At 33.3% G+C, this 24,245-nt stretch overlaps 1 long non-coding RNA gene across 2 annotated transcripts; it reads left to right on the top strand.

Annotated features, from left to right (window-relative positions):
• Window positions 1-5,943: 5,943 nt before the first annotated feature.
• LOC131068193 (uncharacterized) lies at window positions 5,944-17,179 on the top strand. Of its 2 annotated transcripts, XR_009111951.2 has the most exons (6): window positions 5,945-6,443; window positions 9,343-9,397; window positions 9,518-9,590; window positions 9,716-9,802; window positions 16,622-16,736; window positions 16,887-17,179. It is a non-coding gene; the product is annotated as an uncharacterized LOC131068193 (long non-coding RNA). The 2 variants fall into 2 exon arrangements; XR_009111950.2 differs by having other exon boundaries at window positions 5,944-6,443; window positions 9,343-9,590.
• Window positions 17,180-24,245: the final 7,066 nt, after the last annotated feature.

Below are 24,245 nucleotides of genomic sequence, written 5' to 3'. Positions count from 1 at the left end.
TTTTTTCATAAACACAAGAAAACACGAGAAAAGAATTTCTAACATTCTTGGTTTCAAAGTTTCTGCACTTTCGGCAAAGTATCTAGGTGTCCCATTATTTATGGGTAGGAATAAAACGGCCTACTAGGAGGAAAATATAAAAAATTACCACAACAAAGCTATGGCATGGATACATAAATGGTTAACTCAAGTATGGAGAATCTAGATGATTAAATAGGTTCTTTTAGCCCTACCAATCTATGTAATGTCTTGCTTCATGCTTCCCTCAATAGTTATCACTACCTTGGACAGTCACCTTAAGAAATTCCTTTGGGAAGGGGCTAAGGATCAATAGAAAGTTTCCTTAATTAACTGGGAGACCACTTGCATGATGAATTCAAAAGGAGGGTCGGGACTTAAGAAAATGAATTTGCAAAATTTGGCATTGGGAGTGAAGATGGTATGTAAATTATATCATAAACCACACAAATGTGGTGTAAAATAATGAGGAAAAAGTACTTAGACTTCGAAGACCCAATAAGAGTATTCACAATGGAAAACACTAGATGTGGATCAGAAATATGGAAGTTCATGCGGGTTAGAAGAGTAGTGATTATAGACCATCTCAATGGAAGATTGGGAACAGTAGGAGAGCAAAATTCTGGAGGGATTCGTGGAATGGGGGTCAAATAATTGCAAAAGAATTTGATGAAATAGATTGGATTGATAATTTGGAATGAAAGATATGAATAGATGTTTTAGATTACATTATGAACCTAGAGGAGAGACAGGGCCCAATTATTTGGTGGAGCAAGGAGGGAGAAATCAATGATGACCAACAAAGGACATTAAGGGGAATACTAAGCCATGGAAGGTTGGTACCACCATATGAAGAGGATGAAGTAACCTGGTGTGCTGTCAAAAGTGGTGAGTACAAGGTGAGTCTTGGGTAGGTTATTCAAACAAAGAGAAACACAAAATTAGATTAACCAACTAGACTATGCTAGGACAAAGCAGTCTGACCAAAAGCTAGGGTGTTTATGTGGGTTGCCTTGCATGGACGTATTACTATGGGTGCAAAACTTAGAATTATTGAAATAGAATGGCCCAATTTTTGTTTAATGTGTAGACAAGCTAAGGAGACCGTAGGACATCTTCTATTGGAATGCCCCTTTGCAAACACGTGTTAGGATTGACCTATGGGAATGATTGAATGGTACACTACTAGGGGCCCATAGCTATATGATTTTCTTTTCTCTTGGCCTATAAAAAAATTCGTTCAAAGTGGGCAGACGTATGGATTGTTGGGCTATCAATGGTCACATGGCACATTTGGAAAGAAAGAAATAGAAGGGTGTTTAGGGAGGAGACAACATCAATTGATGAGGTAATTGGTAATTTAAGAGAAGAAATTCTGGAGGTGGTAAATATTATAATTCTCTGAAAGAGATATAACATATTCACTAATTTGGATAAGAGGATGGAGGATAAATGGAAAGGGCTGAAACTAATCTTGGCAATACTTAACTTTAAAAAAGAAGATAGGAATAAGGTAAGTTGGAGAAATCCAAGAGGTGGATGGCACAAATTAAATTTCAATGGTGTGACCAAAGGTAACCCAGAGGATTTGGGTTTTGGGACTTTCATACGAAGTGGGGATGGGGAGATTGTTGCTGCTGTTATAGGATACATAGGTGTGATCACAAACAATGAAGCAAAAATGTTGGCACTAAACAAAGGGTTAAGGTTATGCAAAGAGTGTAATATAGATAAAATAAAAATTGAAGGGGATTCTCAATTTTTGATTAATGAAATTTCCAAAGATCACTTTCTAAATTGGAAACTGAAACAATGGATTCGAAGCATCAAAAAGGACTTGGAGAAATTCGCAGAGTTCTCTCTGGCACATGTTTATCGTGAAGAGAATAAGGCTGGAGACTGGCTGGCAAATGATGGCATTGATAAAAAAGAGGATATGGTGGTAATAGAAGAAGGCCATGTACAACAAGACCTAGAAGAAATCATGTATAAAGATATGGAAGTAGCTAGTACCATTATTCATGAAGGCATTGGATGATCAGTCCAATCTAAAGTATGCACGTGGGGAGAGTGCAAGACATCTGGGATTTTGGATAAGACCGTTTGGACTACAAACATAAAAATTAAAAAAGGAAGAATAGGCATGATAATTCCGAACTATCAGAGTGACATGAAAAATCTAAATATATATACTAATAGACAAACATGGTAGGATTTGTATCTATGGAAATCTTGATGGAGTATCTATAGCAAAGTACCAAAGCTATAAAAATCTACGAGAAGTCTAACTGAAATGGGATAGCCATTCTTCATAAGATCTTGTGAGGATTCTTTCATGGGGCAACAAAGATTTTGTAGGATATGTCAAGATTACCAAATCCAATTTGGAGTCAGGATATCTCTACAACAAGATCGATGTATAGATGAGATCTAATAAACAAATGCATTTGGTTATATATTCATACTTTTAGGAGGACTTTTATGAAGTTGCATGCGGGACGGCCTTTGAAGGTTTTGGGTGTGTGTGCAAGGAGGACACTAGAGGAGAGCAATGTCACAGGTTGTTCAGAATAAGAGATGACCACACTTTGGGGGCTTTAGCTCGATAATTTTGGATGCCAATCCGGGAGGAGATCATGTCCATGATGGGAATGCATTTAAATCCTTTTTTGTGCCTTTTGTGTAGACTTTGGTTCATTAGGGGAAGACATTGAAGATGAAGGAGAGTCATAGGATAAGCCAATGGATATATCTAAGAATGGAAAAGTCCCACTAGAGATTCTATGGAATGAGTTCAAGAGAGGAGCCAGGGAGAATTAATTTGGTAGACTTGTTCGATTGGTATATGCCAACAATTTACCAGTGTCAAATAGAATGACAATCAAAATAGTGAATCTTAGCAGGGGAATTGGGTAATTTGTTAAGCATTATGTATAGGAAAGGGTCTCAAATATGTTATTTAATTTCATTTTGATCAATAGAGGGGTCTACTCACATAGAGGTAGAACTTACCAAAAAAAATTTATGTTTATGTAATATTAATTATAATTCTCACTGCAATAAAATAGTATTAATAATTATTATAAAATATAAACATTATAATAAAAATATATATTTTTTGGGGATGTCCCCACAACGCAGTGGTTAGCTATGAGCCTCCTACATGGGCGGTCTTGCATTCGAGTATGCTTGAGCGATATATACACACACACACACACACACACACCCACCCACACACACACACACACATATATGTATGTATATATACATATATGTATATGTATCTATATGTATATATATACATATATATGTGTGTGTGTACATATATATCTACACACACGTGTGTGTGTGTATGTATATATGTATATATGTGTGTATATATGTGTGTGTGTGTGTGTGTGTGTGTGTGTGTGTGTGTGTGTGTGTGTGTGTGTGTGTGTGTGGATGTAGATGTAGATGTAGATGTATATGTATGTGTATATATATGTGTATATATTACTAGTAGAAATATGGCCAATAAATGACTACGCGACCAAAATTTTTAGTCACGAGATCAAATTTTAGCTTTTTTTTACAAAAAAGCTATGAATGACTAAATAAATGACTAATTTGGTCACCGAGTGAGATCACACGAATAAAATTGACTAAATAAATAACTAATTTGATAGATGATAAAGATATTCTAAATAAATGACTAGATAATTATCCGACTCTTCTCTTAAAGAAGGCACTTGTGGAAATGATATAAAAAATTGATCCTAATATTTTTGTTTGTAAATTATTTATTATTTATAAATAATAAATTTATTTTTTAGCAAATGTATTATATTATATTTTTTTATTTCTATTAAAAATATAATAAGAATAAAAGTAATATAATATGGCACAACATGTTCATTAATGGTGATCATAATTAATACCATCTTGATAAAATTTAAGGACATAGGACTCAAATTTGAGGTGAAAGATTGACATAAACAAATTGTAGAAATAGGACATGATGATGATTTTTAAAGACAACCAAAATCCCAATTTTGTTAAATAGATTTATAGAGTTCAATAACACATGAATCACATATAAGATTTGAATACTACAAGTAGATTCTAGCTACAAAAGTATAATAACTATATTAACAAATCACAATTACATGTTATACAAACTAAGCAACCTAATCTAATTCTTATTTCATCAATACTTTATTTGTCATATATATTGTTTATATTAAATTTACTCAATTATTTATTTATCTAAATTAATCAAATTAAAAAATAGAATACTTACTTTGTAACATTTAAATTTGATTCCTATTCAAAATATTAAATATTTATTGACCAACATTAAAATTAAACATGCCTTTGTAAAAATATGAGAATTAAGTAAACCAACTTTAATATTAATTAAATTGCCCATTGGCAATCACAATTTTAACCACATTTACTGTTAATATTATTTCCTTGTATTATTAAATAGTTCCCAAAATCCATTAAATTAATACTAATACAAATTCGTTAACTAGTAGAAATATGGCAAATAAATGACTAGGTGATTAAAAAGTTTAGTCACGACAAGTAAAAATGACCAAATTCTAGTCATTTTTTGCAACACAACTATAACTGACTAAATAAATGACTAATTTGGTCATTGGGTAAGAAAACACAACTGTACAAACAAATCATAAAAAAAAGTCTATAAAAACCAATTCTTATTAAATACGATTGCTTCTTATCTTACTTGGAAAGAAGGATACTGAAAATAAACATTTGTCATTTTTGCTAAATAAGAGGTTCCCGCCTGAAAAATCCGCACACAATTTCACTTCGACTCCTCCTGCCCCTTTTGATAAATTTGCTATAGCATGTTTCGAGTAGTAGGGGATTGATAGAAAAATATCTTTTAGATGCTGCTAGAAGTTTTACAGTAGAGCAACGACACTGCCCTAATAGAAACAAAAGCACCCATTTCTTCTCTACAAGATCTGTTTGAGCAAGCCACTCTTTTTACCTCGATTCCCAACTCATTCAAGGGTTTTCTCACCTAGAAATCCATCGATCTTCTTAATGCTGACCAAGAGGTACATATTTAATTTCTCTCCTTGCTTATTTTTTAAGTCATTTTAGATTTTTATGCTAATCGACCTCAAAGCCTTAAACAAACTCATTTGAAGAACACAATCTTTGTTTATTGGGCCAAGAGGCACACATTTGGAATCTCTGCATTTACATCTTTGTTTACATTTGGAATATAATTATATTATAATGTTTTTCCGGCTATACTATTCTTCATGCGGGAAAATGAAAAAATATAATACTTCTCTTAATAAATTTAATAGCCATGAAATTTGATGTTATATATTTATCATAAGACAACTTTTATGCAATTTTCTTGGGAACTGCCCTACATTTTTTCTCGTCTTCTGGTCAAGATTCATCTTCCCATACAGGAAGGCAAATTTAAATGGAGTCCTATGGGATCATTATTAGTAACTTTCTTGTTTCTAGGTCAAGATTTTTCTTGCTACTATAGAAGAATCACTAATAGGATTGTTGCCTATTTTAGCTCTAAGTTGCCAAAAGGAGCCTATAATTTTTAAAGGGAGAGATTTCATGGTTGCTAATAAGTCTATGTTTTCAATTGTAAGGGTTCAGGGAAATACCAAATCCCTTACCAAATTCCCTTACCAAATTCCCTTTTTGTATTTTTGTTCATCTTAAAATACAATCAAAGGAGAAATATATATATTCATGAAAGATTAAAAAAAAGGAGAAATATATATATTCATGAAAGATTAAAAAAAAAGGGGTATCAAAAGCTCTAAAAGTGCTTTTGATAAAAACATACCTCCATGTTGAATTAAGTCAAAGATGATTTTTGTTTTCAAGTTTGAGAGGGAAATAAGAGTTTCAAAATGACTTCCCATGTTGCATGCAAATCAAGTATAAGTCTCCACGCCATAAGCTTTTTCCACGTAGATTAGGGTTCAAAGGATGAAGATTGATTTGTATTTGCAAAAGAAAGCCCTTTCTATGAAGCATGACAATGAGAAAATAAAGAAATAAGTCTCGATCTAAGTGGAAGAAGTAGTTAGACTGTAGTTTTGAGCCCGAAATCTGCATTATAATGAAGAAAAGAATGCAAGAAGATTTTCTTGCACTCCATACAATAATCATGCATACCAATCTTAATTTCTTCTTTGTGTCTGCCCTATTATCCCCATACATCCACCATAAAAATGAAGTTCTCCTTGCAAATGGACTGCATCCAAGGCTTTCACATACCTGTTACACTGCCAAAGACCCACATGAAGGGGAAGTCAAATGGTTTTCAAGGAGTTTGAACATGAGTTTTTGCCTCTTTACGGATGAATTCTGCATGAGAGATGTAAAGAAAGCTTTTTAAGAAATATGCATGAACGATTTACATTGAGGTAGGGTCTTAGACCAATGTTGAGTTATTTTATTTTTTACATCCTTAAAGAATATTTGTAGATACATGCAGAAAAAGAGTCTCATGCATGGCATTAAACTCTTTATCTTAGGCGTTTTGGGTTTAGATGTGAAACAAAGATAGATTTTTTATTTTTTCGTAAGTTCTTGTGCATGGGTAAACCCTAGGTACAAAATCAAGACATCTCAAAGAAAATTCATTGATTAGAAAAATCTTAAGAGGACAGAGAAAAACTCGAAACATAGTGAAAATGTATGAGTTTTATATCAAAAGACTTATAAAAGTCACTTTGTAACCCATAATAGCCTCTAAGCAAATAATAGCTTGAAGATATAGAGAAGACGGAGAACACATACATAGTCACACCAAAAGTAATGGATTAGCTTGAGTTATGAGATAGATTCCTATATAGTTTGCAGTCAAGAGTAGAGTATATACGACATAATTAACAGTACCCATCCTTGGGTAAAAGGTTTGTATGAAATGTGACAAATCATTGAGATTTGGATCACATTCCTAGAGCGCCCTAGGGTTTTTATCACAGAAGCTTAATATAGCAACATTTTTAGGACAATGTATTATGAGGACAGAGAAATGATCCAAGGAACAACCTCAAATCTTATAAAACTATCGAATACAGTGACTTAAGCACTTTAGATGTCAAGGGAGAAAACAACTACAATCACTATTTTGGATAGTTTCCGATCAGAAGCCATCAAATAAATAAGGTCAATACATAGTTCAAGGCAAAGATACAAATCAGAGAAACATCTTTACTTGAAAGATCAAATTTCAGTAAGAGGACAATCATAAGAAGGTTGAAGAAATAGAATCACAAAGTACCAATCGAGCTTATTAACAGCCAAACACAAGGATCAAAGGTCTAGAGAGCGATGATCCACAAAAAATTCCATTATAGACCATCAATGACAAATTATAAGCTAGAAAGAAATCCATTAACTTTCAGAGCAGTTCAAGCTCAGAAAACTCAGTGACTTCCCCATCCATTCACAGCAAGGTCACAAACAAAAGACTATATTACCTATGGCAATGCCATTAATAGACAGGATAAAGAAGGTTTTTTTTACTGTCAAAGGGTCAAACTTTGAAAACAGTGAAAGGAATGATTGCAACCAATATGTTCACAGTAAAAGAAGAGACCTTTGGGCTATAAATTTGGAATAACAAAGTCAAAAATTGTTGTTGCATCTTTGTTTTGTTTCCTAATGGTAATCATCAAAAGGCGGAATCACAGGGATTAATGTAGCTTTAAGGGAAGATTAACAATCAATAAGAAGAGAATGCAGACCCACAGTAGTGATCATCCAAGTGACATTAGCAAGATTATGAAATTGCAGTAAATTTACAAGCTTCACTGTCACAATAGCTAGTGAGCAGTCATAGTGACTATATATAATCATAGGGTAGATTTTTACTGTGGTATTCCATCAAAACAGTAAAAGGAAATAGTGGCAACCATAAAAAATGGTTATGACATTGAGAACAAAGGTCTTATCTCAGTCCCTGTCAAGTAAAATTTTAGTCAAAGGGCACCTAAGAGTCTCCATAATCACCAAGTAATCATATGACAGTGAATGATCATCATTTAAGCACTGCGAAGACCAACCATAATAGATGGAATACAATGACCTTGTGACAGAGGTCAAATGCAGCAATGACAAAGGCATGATAGCTTTGAAAACCAAATGCAAGATCAGAAAAAGGGTTTGAAACAATGACATCAGTGGTAATAATATAAAAGATAGTTATCACATCCATATAATTGCCATAAGCCAATACATAATTATAGCAGCCATAACAGCTAAGTTATTCAAGAATCACAAAGAAGCCATGACAGTCATCACCCAACTAAAAAGGATAGATTCAGTATGAAGGACAGTCAAAGATCACAGTCCAATAAGTAGCCACAGATCCAAAGAGATTGGCAGTCCCATATAGAGAAAATGCAGTCATATAATGATCAACTCTGCCTTCAAACACAAGCACACTCAAAAAATAGAGGGGATATATTTCTTAGGGAAAATAAAAAAGTAATGATACAATCAACATGAAGAAAGGTTAGCCAAGGGAAGCGTTTAGAGTAAAAATCAATTTAGAACCAAAGAAGATCACAAGCAAAGCATAGGAGTTACCGTCCAATAGTCATACAGGAGCATAGTGAATAAGGTTAAGAGTCACACAAGTTTTGCAAAGATTCATCAAGGAATGGTAGTCATTAGAAGTCAATCATGTGACACTGTTTTGGCAGAGATAATGTGCAGGTTTAAATGATAAAAAACAGTGACTTCTCAGTCAAGAACAGACTCAAGAAGATGATTAATAGTATTCAATACACAGTAAATAATAGTGAACACTAGAAGGCTCTGGAATAGTCACTTATTAAAAATATAGTTAAGTGTTTCCTACATTCTAAAATATTAGGTGATCTTATATATAATAAACCACCTGCAAATTCAAAATCATATTATAAATTATAAAAAAACTTAGGTTTCATATAAAATGGAATAATTATTATTCAGTAACAAAAACCTAAAAATACATATTTTGTACATTTGCTAAATAAACTACCCTGGTTTTTAACACTTATTAACTTCCAACTATTATTTATTTTAGTAAAAAGTACATCCAATTTGTTGGATACACAGAGGCATCTCATCAGAGCAACATATTATTTTTGTTAAAGACATCCATCATGCTATATAGACATTACCTCTATGATGAGCATTCTTTAAATAAAAAATGTTAGTAATATATCATCCTTGAATTGACAATAGATCAAATAGTTTTAAGGAGTGATCAATTGTAGGTTGTACACAGAATTAACTAACTATTTTGGCAATGTTGCTCATGTCTGTTAGGGGTGAATGGCACTACCTAAAAGAAAAACATGAAGAATCCTCGTGGACTTCTTTGGTAACTGTAATATCGGTGCCCTAAACTTCTGGTTTTGATCTTTATTTTTCTCATTTTTGAAAGTTTGGATAATCCTTGAAAATTAATATAATTTCTGTCTTTCAACCACCTTTATACAAGATGGCTTGATAAGAAACCATCACCCTGTAACGTTAGTGACTGATAATATGGACAACAGGAAAAGAAGATAATGGTATGTACTAAATCTTTTTCCTATTACATGGTCATTAGTTGCTCTTGGTTAGCATAACTTTAGTGTTGTATATATGTATGTAATATGTATATATATAAATTGTAACAATCAAAGTTTTCATCTAGCTAATGAATAATGAAGCACAAAAGGAGGAGCATGCCAAATTTGTAATGATCTTTTGGTTCGGGCAAATGATTCAACATGTTGAAATGGTAATTGTTTTTTATCTTAATATTTGTTTTCTACAGTAATTAGTTGCAGAGGACCCCTATTTCGAAGTTATCTGTACTTTCACATTGCATGTTGTTATTTCTCAGTCTCATCATATGCTTTCTTAGTCTTTATAAAGAGAATTTTGTAATAGTGGCTCAATGCTTTGAACTGTTTTAAGGTTTTTGGATTCCCACAGGCACATCATCCCCAAAATGTTTTATGCATAGCTATAGAATAAGACGAGAGAGGCCCATTCTGCATCTCTTTAATTATAATTATAAAACAGTAGAAGAATTAAATGCCTCCAAAGTGTCCTTCTAAGACTTGAGTTGCCAGAACTTATTTGACAAGTGATATGCATATAGAGTTCTATATATGTTTTGAGATTGCAACCTACCATTAGCTATTCTGAATTATAGAGGCAGTGTAGAGATGGAAACAACTATTCAATTTTTAGGATGCATCAATGTATATATTATAGTATATGATTTCTTAGGATGCATCAATGTATATATATAGTATATGAGTTTTTAGAAAGCATCAATGCATATATTATAGTAATTTATACATTGATGTATCCTAAAAGATGGATAGCCATTTCCACCTAGAGAACATGGTAGTAATCTGGAAGAATAGAAAAGCCTGATAAATACATACAATTAAGACTAAAAGAGTTTGATGGACTAAACTATTATGAACTGTATTCGATGAGGCTCATTCTTATTTATGAGATATCCCCCATCAAACCTTTATATTTATCACAAGAGAATACTTTACTAGATGGAGCCACAATTGCCAAATTATCTTAGTCATCTCTATTACAATATCCCCCAAAAAACTAGGATCATATCTATATGCAATGCCACCTTCAAACGCTTTACAATTTCTTTCAACAAGTGCTATTAATATTATGCAATTTTTTAGTGGCGTGTAGTGATCAATAATATAGTTAAAATATACCTCAAATTGATGAACCACATATTCAATGTTATCATCAATCAACAAAAATCTAGTCATATTTGACAACATCAACGAATAAGAAAAATTCATATTCACATGTCAAAAATATTTATCCTCCCCCATGCATGCCTAGGGTTGAGTAGAAGATTTCCTATGGATAAGAAAATTCCCATGCTCAAATCCCCATCCATGTCATGGGTGAGCTCCCAAATTCTTTCCACCTAGTGACAAAGCTTTGGATTTTTATTTCCTTCTATACACACACCATAAATTAATCCTCTCTATTTTCTCCCAACCCCAAATTTAAATCCTTTTGTGGATGCCATATGGCATAGCACCACAAACCATAAATAACATATAATTCCACGGACCCTACCTATAACCAAAATACATAACATCCATCATTTCTTTTACTTGAATGAATGAGAATGTTCATCATCTCATCCCATAAATGCTCGTCCCTTCATAGAAATAATATCATTATCTTATGTATCTTTTGCTACCTATCCTACCCATTATTGGGTTATTAAACATTTATATCCTCATGAATAAGTCTGAAGGCTAACTATTTTGTGTGCTTACTTACAAAATCAATTTTCTGCATATCCTGCAATCATTATGTTCCATGAGATGACATCTCTTTGAGGCATTCTGTGAAGCAATTCAGATGCTTTGTCTATGACTCCACATTTTGCGTGCATGTCTACTAGAGCATTTCCAACTATAATATCTAAAATAAATCATCTTAGTATTATGCTTTGATGGATGTAAATACCCTATTCCAAAGCTCCAGTTCTGGTACAAGCAAGGAGGATGCTGCCAAAGGATATGTCTTTACACCTACCCATTGTGTTTGCTTGAAAGTTTCTAAAGCCTTTTCAACAAATCCATTGTCTATATATCCTCCGTCATTGGATTCTATGGGATGACATCTGTTTGAGGTATTCAAACAGTCCATGTGCCTTGTCTATGCTTCCACATTTTTCATACATGTATACCAGAGCATTTCCAAATATACTTGACAAAAATCCACCTTCCATATTGCTTTAATGGATATCCATACCCTGTTTTAAAGCTCTTATTTTATCACTGGTAGTGAAAATGCTAGCAAAGGTTGTAGAATCTGGCTTTACACCTGTCAGTTGCATTTTCTTGGAAGTCTAAATCTTTTTCAAAAAGTTTTTTTTTCTGCATATCTTACAATAATTGTTGTCCTTTAGACCATATTTCTTTCAGGGATACTGTTGTGCCTTTTTTGCTTCCACATTTTGCATGTATGTCTGCCAAGGCAGTTGTAACTACAACATTATAGATCTGCCCCTCAATGATCTTGAAAGATTTGTTGATCGTTAAATCCTTGAGTTTGTTCCGTATGCTTTTGACTGCTATCCTTGAGTCCTTTTTGTATATTTCAATGTTTATCTCTGTGAGGTATGTGTTTTGCTCACTGTTTTGACTGTCAAAAGGGCCTGAAGAGTGCATTTTCTTGAATATTCGTGTAAAGATTGTAGAAGACTCTTGATTGTCTGCCTTTACTATACTATATTTTTCCTTTGCTGACAATCACAGGGCTTCTCCTTTATGAGTGATCTCTATGCCTATTGTGACTTTCCATCAATTTGCCTTTAAGCCTTTAGACTGTCTTTATTGGTGTATATAGCAGCCCTATCACTATGCTTTCTAATGATTTTTAACTACTGCACTACCACTATGAGGACTGTACTTGAAGATTCAATGTCTTAAACTTGTCATCTTCATTGTGTCCTTATTGCTCATTTGTAAAGGCTTGTTCTCTTTTTTGTGTCTTTGGCTCTCATCTCCAATAACATTATGACTGTCTTATCACTTTAATGTTGCAACTCTGATATTTGTCTCTAATGTTCATCTTCTTAGTTTCTCTTCTAAACTATGGTTTGCTACATCTTCATTCTTTAAGCTCCAAAATTCCCCAAACTTTGTGTATTGCTGCCATCAAGTTTAGGACTGTCATAAAGGGCTTCTGAAATTGATGCAAGTATCCACACAATCTCAACTACTTAGGGGGAATATTTCTCCCAAATCACCTATCCAATAGGTGTATCTCTTCCTTAACTTCACAAATACACCCACAAGGCTAGGTTTTACTCACAAGGTCTTCATACCCTCAAGACACATTCTTCACTTATATAATCTCTACCAACCATATACCAACATGGAATACATTAGGGAACTCTTTCTCAACGACAAAACAACCTTCTTGATCCACCCTACCACCCTACAAACACCATACCTCTCTGCTGCCCCAATCACTGTTCATAGGGACCCACATTGTCCATAGGATAGTCTCTACAAAAGGAAACATTACTAATTGTTTAGACTGCAACAAATGGTGACAAACATTGGATTCAGACCCACACTACATACCCTGACTTCAAATAACCCACAATCAACACCAACTCATCCAACATTGGAAATAAAACTCAGTCCACTGTTGATTAGGACTGTCAAACACACAGAGTTTAGGACTGTCAAATTCATCTACATGTTTGTTAATGCTTGGACTCCAAAATGACATGGAACATATGTTTCCTCCTTCCCTACACCACACCAAATCCTCAGCACTCCTTTGGAATTGGTTTCTTCCTCACCATGCATCCAAACCCTCACATTACATTGTCTCTGTCAGACTGAGACACTTTACCAGCAAATTTTCTTATCTTCCACACATGTGAAACATGTCATGAATCCTTGCACATATGAGAGGATGAAGATATACATATTTACAGTCATTTCATCCATTTGGAGGGTTTGTTAGGCATGAAAAATAAAAGTTTTACATTTTATGATGCTTGCTGGAAACCCTTGTTTGGTTCCAGGCAGTTTTCACAAAAACTATTGTAATTTATTCAAATCAAGGCCAAATTAAAGGGGATTCATCCCTATTTTATTTCCAATCAATAAAAAATGATAAATAAGACGTTTGATAAGAGAAAAATGCAGAAAAATAGACTGTTAGTCTAAAAATCAGAATTTTAGTACAAAAAACTTCAAGTTTCTATTGCTTGATCACAAAAATACATTGAACAACCCCAGATTAGAGGATTCCCATCCATTTTATAGCCAACACAACTCAAAAACCGACTCCAACTACTTTTTAAACCTTATTATGACCGTTAGACTTAAAAAATGTAACTTTTTATGAAAAATTGCCATGACAACAATTTACAAAACTTGACAACTTTTGTCTAAAAATACTTCATGACCTCTAACTCAACAAAATTGGTCCAAATAGGTGTAAAACACCTTTACAAGACCTATTAAATCATTTTGGAAACATTTAGACTCATAATCCATATAATGACAACTTTTCACCATATTGGCAATTTTTGAGTAACTTTGACAATTTGACCCAATAATGTTGTTTGTAATTAGGGCTGGCGGATTCCAATTGCCTTGGGCAACATTGGAATCTGCCTAAGGGAGCCAGCCCCTTCTCCAACATATAGGGCCAGGCCCTATACCTCTCGGCTTCTCCTAAAAGTCTCCATGCCAGCCAACCCTATCCATTTCACATCAAAGAAATTAAATGAATTAAAAGGTTTTAATTTACAAGGCAAGCCGACATGGTTAGAAGTATTGCTCCTCGTATAAATAAGCATATACTTCACATAATAATTCAATCATTCAGTTTTCAAGCAGATGCGAAATCTATATATATATATACATTGAGGAAGCGAAATACACAGACAAGGCAGCTGATCATTATTAGAAGATAGCGAACTTCATTAAAGACAGCAGATCATCAATAGGAGATAGCGAACTTCATTAAAGGCAGCAGATCATCATTAGAAGATAGTGAACTCCATTGAAGGCTCAAGCAAACCCTATAGAAGGACTGCGAACCAGTTGAAAGGTGCAGCTAACCCTTGTTATGCACAGCAAATCAGAGTAGAAGGACTGCAAATCATGATCTCTGTTAGTAAGCTAATCTTGTAGACTTCTATGTCATCTTCCTTGTGACTGCAACATCTATACTCTAGATAAGTGTGTAATTATCATTTGAATCCAAAACCATAATCAGATCTGAGGATCTTTTCTGGCTTGGGTTTTCCTCCTAGGAGGTTTTCCCAGGGTAACTGTGTCTTGTCTTTTTTCATTCATTTTCTTTACTATGCTTAAATCTGGAAAACAATAAATCTAATTAACCTAGCTAGAAACAAATTCTGATTTTCTGAGTTTTATTTAATCTGAAAGTACTAAAAACAACAAATAATGACTTGATCTAACATATAATGGTTATAATGACCTTATTACATAACAAATGATCATACTTGACCTTATTTTCATTGATAATCCATCAAAACACTCGTCTTTTATAAATGTCTTTCATAGATTGTAGAAGACTCTTGATTGACTGCCTTTACTATACTATCTTTTTCCTTTGTTGACAATCACAGGGCTTCTCCTTAATGAGTGATCTCTATGCCTATTGTGACTTTCCATCATAATGAATTTGCCTTTATGCTTTTATACTGTCTTTATTGGTGTATATAGCAGCCCTATCACTATGCTTTCTAATGATTTTTAACTACTGCACCACCACTATGAGGATTGTGCTTGAAGACTCAATGTCTTAAACTTGTCATCTTCATTGTGGCCTTATTGCTCATTTGTAAAGGCTTGTTCTCTTTTTTGTGTCTTTAGCTCTCATCTCCAATAACATTACGACTGTCTTATCACTTTAATGCTGCAACTCTGATATTTGTCTATAATGTTCATCTTCTTAGTTTCTCTTCTAAACTATGGTTTGCTACATCTTCATTCTTTAAGCTCCAAAATTCCCCAAACTTTGTGTATTGCTGCCATCAAGTTGAAGACTGTCTTAAAGGGCTTCTGAAATCTAAAAATCAATGTCTTAAGGGCTACTGTCAAATCTGAAAATCACTATCTATGGGCTGCTTTCAAATTTGAAAATCACTAAATCTGAAAATGATCTTTTTGCTACTCTTTTGATGTTCATCACTAAATCTGAAAATGATCTTTTTGTTGCTCTTTTGGTGTTCGTTGGGAATGCTTTATTGTGTACTTGAAAGCTCACCATTCCTCACACTTTTCATATGCTGCAACTAATCTTTCTTGGTTGTTGTGTTCTTATTTATGCTCTTAAAGCCCATTTATGCCAAAACTGTATTTTCTTTATTTTCACCTCTAACTTGTCATTGACTATCCTCAAATGGCTACAACTAATATATTCTTGCTGCCCCTTGGCTGTACGTTAGCATTCATAATGACTATATTCATTCATTGTTCTTACCCTTGCTTTAGAAACCCTTTTCCATTGTTCTTGTTAAGAGATTTCTTGCATCTCTATGGCTTGGGATATAACATTCTCATGTCATTGACAGAGAAACATAACGAACAAATAGGCTATCCTGTGGTCTTCTACTATCATAATCATTCATTGTATGCTATGTTCACTATATGTGTAACAACTACCCGGTAAACACTAACAATAATACTATTACAAGTTATCATATCAAATAACATCACTCATCACGAAATCACATTGATACATAATTTTTCGATAGATAATTTTACATGAGTCAACCTCCTATTTGTAAGAAAGGGAATGATCAATTGGGTTATTTTAGAAAGTTTTGCTTGTAAAATCTATTTGAAATAATTTAGTACAAAGGTTCATGCATTTAAGTTTCTTTAAATTGTGGGCAGTTATGTTCATCTATATAATTAATAAAAATGAAAGTTGTTTATGTAATACATGTTTACATTTTGTAAAACCCACAAATTGTTACAAATTTGAATAATTCTCAAGGTTATTGTTTCTCATATATTTTCAATTTGAATTTGCAACTCTGCAGATGATTTGATATGATACGCCTGGAGTGATACAAAAGAAAGTACACAAGTTAGATTCAATGATGATGAAGAATGTGCATATGGCAACCATAGGTGGAGAATGTGTTCCAGAAAAAGGTATGCTTTTTGTGTATATCATTAATTCTTTTCTTAATTAGAAGCATTTCTGTGTATATCATTAATTCTTTTCTTAATTAGAAGTATTCATTGGCTCTCATTTTTCCTCCAATACCAAGTATATCCTTACACTTCTTTTCTATCTTTTAGGTTACAGGAGTAACATGAATAATATGAGATACTTCTTGTTTGGTTGAATCTTTTCTATCTTTCAGGAGAAACATGAAGAATATGTGATGTTTCTTGTTTGGTTGAAAAACATTGTTGGGCAATTGCATCTACAAGTGATCATTCTAGATATGGCATGTTGAAAACACTACAACTCCAACATGTTGAAAATTAAATATTTCCTTCTGGTTGTTTTCATAAAAATATGCAGTTATAAGATTTGACATCTTATAACTTGATTTATATATACATATTTGCATTATATTTTTTTCTTATTGCAGATTACCTTATTTGTCATGATATTCAATCAATCTTTTAATTCTAATGTGTAGTTTGTTCGTATATGTAATATTTTTATTTTCTTTTATGATCTAGTTCGAGTTTAATATTATATTATTTTTGCATAATAAAATGATTAAATATACTATCAATAAATAAAAATGATTAAATATACTACCAATGGATGTAAATATATGACTAAAAGAAGGTCTAAATATATGACTAAAATAATGACTATGATGACTATTTAACAACAATCAATGATTAAATTAATGACTCAATATATAACTAAATTAATGAATAAATATATGACTAAATAAATCACTAATATGAGTAAATAAATGACGAGAGAACAACAATCAATGACTAAATTAGTATGACTAAATATATGACTAAATTAGTGTGACTAAATATATGACTAAATTAGTGACTATCATGATTAAATAAATGACCAGATAACAACAATCAATGACTAAATTAATGATTAAATAAATAACTAAATTAGTGAATAAATATATGACTAAATTAGTGACTATCATGATTAAATAAATGATCAGATATCAATAATCAATGACTAAATTAGTGATTAAATATATGACTAAATTAGTGACTAAAAATATGATTAAATCAATGACCAAATTGATCAATCAAAATATTTAGTGGTCACGTGATCAAATTTAGTCATTTATCTACAATTTTTGGTAGTTTTTTTAATCATATATTGTTGTTTTTGTACTAGTGTATATATATATATATATATAAACACACATATATATTAACTATTAATAATTATAAAATTGTATAATATAAATATTAAAATAAAAATATGTATTTTTTAATCACTAAATAAAAATTATTTAAATTTAAGAGATTAAAATTTATTAAATTATTTTGTATATATTAAAATTACCAAAAAAAAAATTATGATTTTCAAAAAGTGTTAATAAATAGAATGATCTCAATAAAAATATATAAAATTATAATTATAAAAAATCTATACAATAATTAAATTAATTTTTTTAATAAAAATATTTTAAAATTTTTTATTTAAATATTGTGAATCAAATTCCTAAACAAAAAAAAGAACTTTTATTTACAATAGTATAAATAAATTATTTAGAATAGACATTTCTTTTTAAACTATATATAAATCCAAATAAAAAATCTATCATTCCTAAAAATTTGTTCCTATAACACCATTATTTTAAAATCAATCATAGTGTAGATTTATAATTTTAATAATATATTAAATTTTAAAATATAAAATCAACATTATTTAAAATCAAATTTATTTTTAAAACAAAAATAACAATAACTTTTTATTGGTGAACAATTGATTAATTAAGGTTTAGTGAATCCAATAATATTGCTTATTGCAAGTACAATAATTGTAAAGAAATTATTATTATATTTTATATTTTCTATAATGTAAAAAAAATATTTTAAAAATAATACTATAATTGTATTTATAATAAAAATTATTAAATATATACATAATATAATATATTTTTAATATATAATATTTTTCATTTCAAATAGTACAAATTAAATTATATATTGGAGTTGAGGAAAAATCAACTCTATAGCACCCAAAGATCACCTGCATGCAAACCTGTCACAAAAACTGTGGAGGCCAGAATTCAGAGATCCAGAAAAGAGGAGTCATATTGATTGTGAAACAAGAATGCAATTCAATAATTATAGTTGTTATGAAAATACAAAGAGAGAATCCTTATAAGAGGATACTCGAAACCCTAAAGGTGAAAACCTTAAAGAATTATAAGATTCTTAAGTTTAGCTTAAGCATAGAGTATAATAGACTAATAATTAAATAAATAATTATTAGCTAATAAAAGATAACTCTAACAACCCCCCTTAAGATGAACTTAGGGAGTAGCTAAAAAACAACCAAGGATTAAAAAAGCATGTAAACAATGCATGAAAGCAACAATGGGTCCCGACAACTAGGCTTGATGAGGTACCCAAGTACAATAAAATCTCTGTAAAGTGGAGAAAAAGGAGAAAAAGGAGAAAACCTTGTGGGAACAAAACTCCTCTCCAAGAAGAGATGAAAGCTCAAGTGAAGGACTAAGAAGCCTCCAAACAAGAGTGTTCCAGAAGATAGGAACACAAAAGAGAGAATGAAGAACACCACTGAAGCATGAAATAGATGCAAACACTGTTGAAGAGTAACAACTGATCAAAAGAACCTCCATTGAAATAGAACATGACTAGGTAGAAAAGACTGTAATCTGCATGAGTGTCCTCAAATGACACTACTCTAATCAGATGACAAACAAAGGCAAACAATTGAACTTGAAGATACAGATGACATGAAACACCATAGCCTGAAGAAATGATCAATTGAACCAAGGAAGGATTAGAACAATAGGACAAACCTCCCCATAATGTTGAAAATGGAGAGGGACAAGTACACTAAAAAAAACGACCAACAAGAACTGCATGACGAAGAACAAGGAACATCAAAGGTGCAGAGAAAGTACATAGTGTCATGGAAGGAACACTCACTTGACACACATCATGAGGATAATGTCATGGAAGGAACACTCACGTGACAAAGGTAGATGGAAAACAAAGGCCAACATCAACCCCCTCATGACACTTTATAAGTAGTGCATGTACAATAAGGCACAAGATGTGCAAGATACCAAGTATACAATGCATGGTGACACTTTAACTCAGTGTGTTTGCATAAATAAAATGCTACAATGATCAGAAGAGACAGAAGATTGGAAACATAAATAATAGCCAAAGACGAGACATCCTACTCAAAGAAAGAGATCCCAGGACCTAAAACATCCAAGATATTCACCGGAGTGTTGAAAAGAAAAAACTGAATAAAATATACCTTGAGTAGAATTTGGAAAGAAACCTCATATGAATGGAAATAACATAGAACAAACTTTCCACGATATAAATTTTTCGAAAAACGAAGTTCGGATGCTCAAGTTATGTCTCCCGGATTGCAAAAAAGAACCTCTGGCTTTGACAGAAAAAAGCCCTATCAAAAAAGAAAAATCAAAAGATCAAACACCCACATCTGGATAGACTTGGAAAGAGCTTTCCAGTGATATAAGGTTTTGCAAAAATCGACTCTGTTTGCCCAAGTTATGGCAAAAAAACTATTAGCCTGTAAAAACTCTTCACAAGAAAACACACCCCCCCTGCTGGTGGCAGGGAGGTGGCGGTCGGGCGGAGGGCGGGTGACTGGAAGCCGTGCTTGGTGGCTGGTGGGACCTGGGCGGCCAGCGGGCAGGTTTTCGGGCAACAACGGTGGCGGCAGTGGGTCCCGGGCGGCTGGCGGGAACCGGGCTGTTGGCAAGGCTCGAGCTACTTGCGGCTCCCGAGCTGCTGACTACTTCGGGCTGCCGACAGAGATCATGAGGGCTGGCCCCGACGGTTAACAAACCACTGACGGTCGGCGAAGTCCGAATGGACCTAGGCAAGCCATAAAACTGCCATTTTTTTCTCGATCTGCGTGCTAGAGGTCCTACGCCTTGGGGCCTAAAATGTTTTGCCTCTAGAACACCTGACTCCAAAATGAGTCAATTTTTATATCAAAATTCATGGAAATGACCTCTTGAATCCAACAGTGAGGTCCTTTTGGCACCAAAATGTACCAAAAAATCAGCTACCCCCAGAAATGGAAAAAGGCAACTGCACAAATCCCTGAATACACAGATCTAAAGAAGAAGGCCCAAAAACTCTCATAAAGAGAACATGGACATGCAAATCTGGAGCTCTGATAACATATTGGATTTGAGGAAAAATCAACTCTACAGCTCCCAAAGATCACCTGCATACAACCCTATCACAGAAGGAGAGAAGCAAAAAAGTTATGGAGGCCAGAATTCGGAGATCTAGAAAAGAGGAGTCATATTGATTGTGCAACAAGAATGCAATTCAATAATTATAGTTGTTATGAAAATACAAAGAGATAATCCTTATAAGAGGGTACTCAAAACCCTAAAATTGAAAACCCTAAAGAATTATAAGATTCCTAAGTTAAGCTTAAGCATAGAGTATAATAGACTAATAATTAAATAAATAATAATTAGTTGATAAAAGATAACTCTAACATTATATATAATACACTTATATTTAATGTTTTAAATAATATTTTAAATATTAATTTTTGTATATATTAATTATTTTTTAATTATAATTATAATTAATTTTAATAATAACATTTTACTTAATAATATTGAGTTTATTTTTTACTCAATTAATGTTACTAGTTTTTGTAATATACTAATTATAATATTAGTAGTTTTTGTAAGATTTCTCATATGTTGTTGCTCCTAGTATTCAAAAGCAATCTTTCTCGTAGGAAATAAAAGAGAGAGTGATTCATTTTAATAATTCAAAGGATGAACTCCTTTGGTTACAATCGAGCACTAGTACCTATTCAGTCAAGCAGGGCTATAAGAATCTTACAATTTTATTCCATGAAGTCATTTAAGCTAGGGGTTTTTCCTTTTCTTGGTTTGGGTCTAGTCTTCAAAAAGTGGGTGCTTTTGCCTGGTTAGTCTTAGAGGGTAGGATTTTAACCAGTGAGAGAATTTCTTCTCTTGGTTTAGGTGATCCCTTCAATTGTGTTTTATATGAAGAAATTGTTGAATTGGACCATCTTCTTAATTGTGGCTTTTCTCAAGAGTGTTGGCAATGGGCTTTAAAAAACTTCACTAGGAATCCCCCTTGCAATTGAAATTGACAATTTTTTTTTAGTTGCGGCTATTTTGTGAGACTTTTTTCTTAATAATTTGGGAAGTTACTCCTACCCTTATCATTTGGAACATCTAGAGGGAAAGAAATAGACACATTTTTAGGAAGGAGAAAAGAAATCTTGAGGAAGTACATTTTAAAATTGAGAATAACATCTCAGAGGTTGTTTTTTGATTACGGGAAAAACGGGTTTTGAAGGGATCCCGGAACCCTTTACCAAAGATCCTTAAAAGATAATAGCATTAAGAAACATGAAAAGACAAACTGCCAAAAAACCATCACAGTTATGAGTAAAAATCAACAAAAAAGCCCAACAAAACTAGCAACATTAAACCATAACATAAAAAAGATGGAAGACAAATTACTTAATGTTTTTTAGGGCATTAGCCAAATTTCTGTTAATCCCTTGCAAATCTTTAATATTATCCCTAAGCTTAGGGATATCCTTGGAAGAGGCCACGACAATTTTTTTCATGCTCGTCCTTGTTCTTTTTGCCGCACCATCAGGAGCACTTTCCACTGTCCCTGCCTCGATAGCATCCTCATCAATATCTAGGTCCACGATAGGTTTGGAGGTGTTGGAACCATCAAGGAACTTGGTAATTTCCTCTAAATTCTTAGTCACAGAGATAAGGATATCTAGAATCATTACCAGAAAGTTTTTCATAGTTGTTTTTCCTTCCTCCGGATTACCAATCTGAGCTTCCAGTTTCTCCACTTTTTCCTCCATACCCTTATTCCACTGCTCCTAGTTCATTTCAGCTTTCTTCCCTCTCTCTTCCTCCTACTTATCAATTTTTTTTAGATTCTTGATTCCTTTATAAACCCACCTGTCAAAACCCATACGAGCCTCGGACTGGTTTTTGAGTTTAGCCAGAATTATCCCCTCTGCAACTTTATCCTGATCCCTGCTCAAATTTTCCTTGTCCTTCTCCTGCTCAATTTCCTTGTCCTTGTCCTCCTCAATTTCCATTTCCCTTTCCTCATTAATCTTATTGTCCCACTCCTCCATTGGTTGGCTGTTAACATTTCCTATACTCACACTATGGGAAGGACTATTCTGATTAGAAACATCCTCAACTCCTCCTTCCTCTTCACCCACTTTCTCTTCTTTCCAGCTCTCCTCTCCTTTAGACTCATCGGTCTCCATCTCGCTTCCATCTTTTCCAATGTCCTCTGAATCAATCTTCGTATCCTTTTGATTACCCTTGGCCTCTTGAATTTTCTCCACAGTGGCTTTTTTGCCCTTTTTGCTCTGTGTCAACTCATCCTTGCTAGGCCCACCTTCCTCCATCTTCCTCTTTCCTTTCCCCGGTGACACCGACAATCTCTTGTTTTCCTGGACAGCCAGAATCTTGCAATGCTCATAAATGAGCAAAATAAGGCCACAATGAAGCACAGGCGCAGAAGGGTTCTTGCTATGCTTATTTAGAGACTGCGACAGAGACCTAAAGAGGTAATAGGGCAGAGAAATCCTCTTCTCATGTCTAAAATGATTTAAAAGCACTAAATGGTATGTGTGGACCCTGGTAAAACGACCCTCCACAGTAATATATTCCATAATTGCATTAAGCACACAACCCCAAATTTTCTTAATATTGGAAGCATCATAATACCCCCCGTAGCTTTTCCTATTTTCGCTCTCTCCTTCTCTTTACGTGGAAAAAGTTTAACTACATTATTAGACACTTTCAGGTCTCTAAAGAAGTTAAGACTAGAATGGGGCATACCTGTGACTGTCGCAATGAGATCCGCATCCAGCTTAAACCTAACACCATGAATTTTGAAGGAGCCATTTATCTAGTTTTTAGTGACTTTGGTGACCGCTAGGTTAACTCTGCCTTTATCATAGTCGACCGACTTTTCCATGAAATTCGTCATGAAACCTTTCTCCAGCTTTGTTCAAACCTTAGGCTTCTCCTTCCATGTGGAAATATTATCAGGTTCCTCTCTTCTTAGATCCCCCCCATTTTAGATTTCGTTTTACAATTTCTCTTCTTCTGCAACTTCAGAGCTTTCTTCCAAATGACACTTAAATTTTTGAAAATGCATACCCACAAAGTGTGCGGAAAATTAATATTCTTGATTAGGACTCTGCCCTTATGACGTGTCATCATTACCTTTCTAAAAATTTGAAGATTACTCATTAAAACTTTCATGATTAATCATGCGATCCATCTTTCCCCATAAATCTGTCCTTTCTGATAAGTTCTTTAATATTAAAATCAATATTAACTTCCCCATTCCTTATAAGTTGAGCTTGGGAAATTACGCCAAGGTTCGCTAACCATCCACAACCCCATTTTTTTCTCTGAA

This window comes from Cryptomeria japonica, chromosome 10 (genome assembly GCF_030272615.1).
Source record: "Cryptomeria japonica chromosome 10, Sugi_1.0, whole genome shotgun sequence".
Taxonomy (NCBI): domain Eukaryota; kingdom Viridiplantae; phylum Streptophyta; class Pinopsida; order Cupressales; family Cupressaceae; genus Cryptomeria; species Cryptomeria japonica.
Note: the sequence above shows the minus strand (reverse complement) of the source record. Positions and strands in the feature narration are given on the sequence as shown.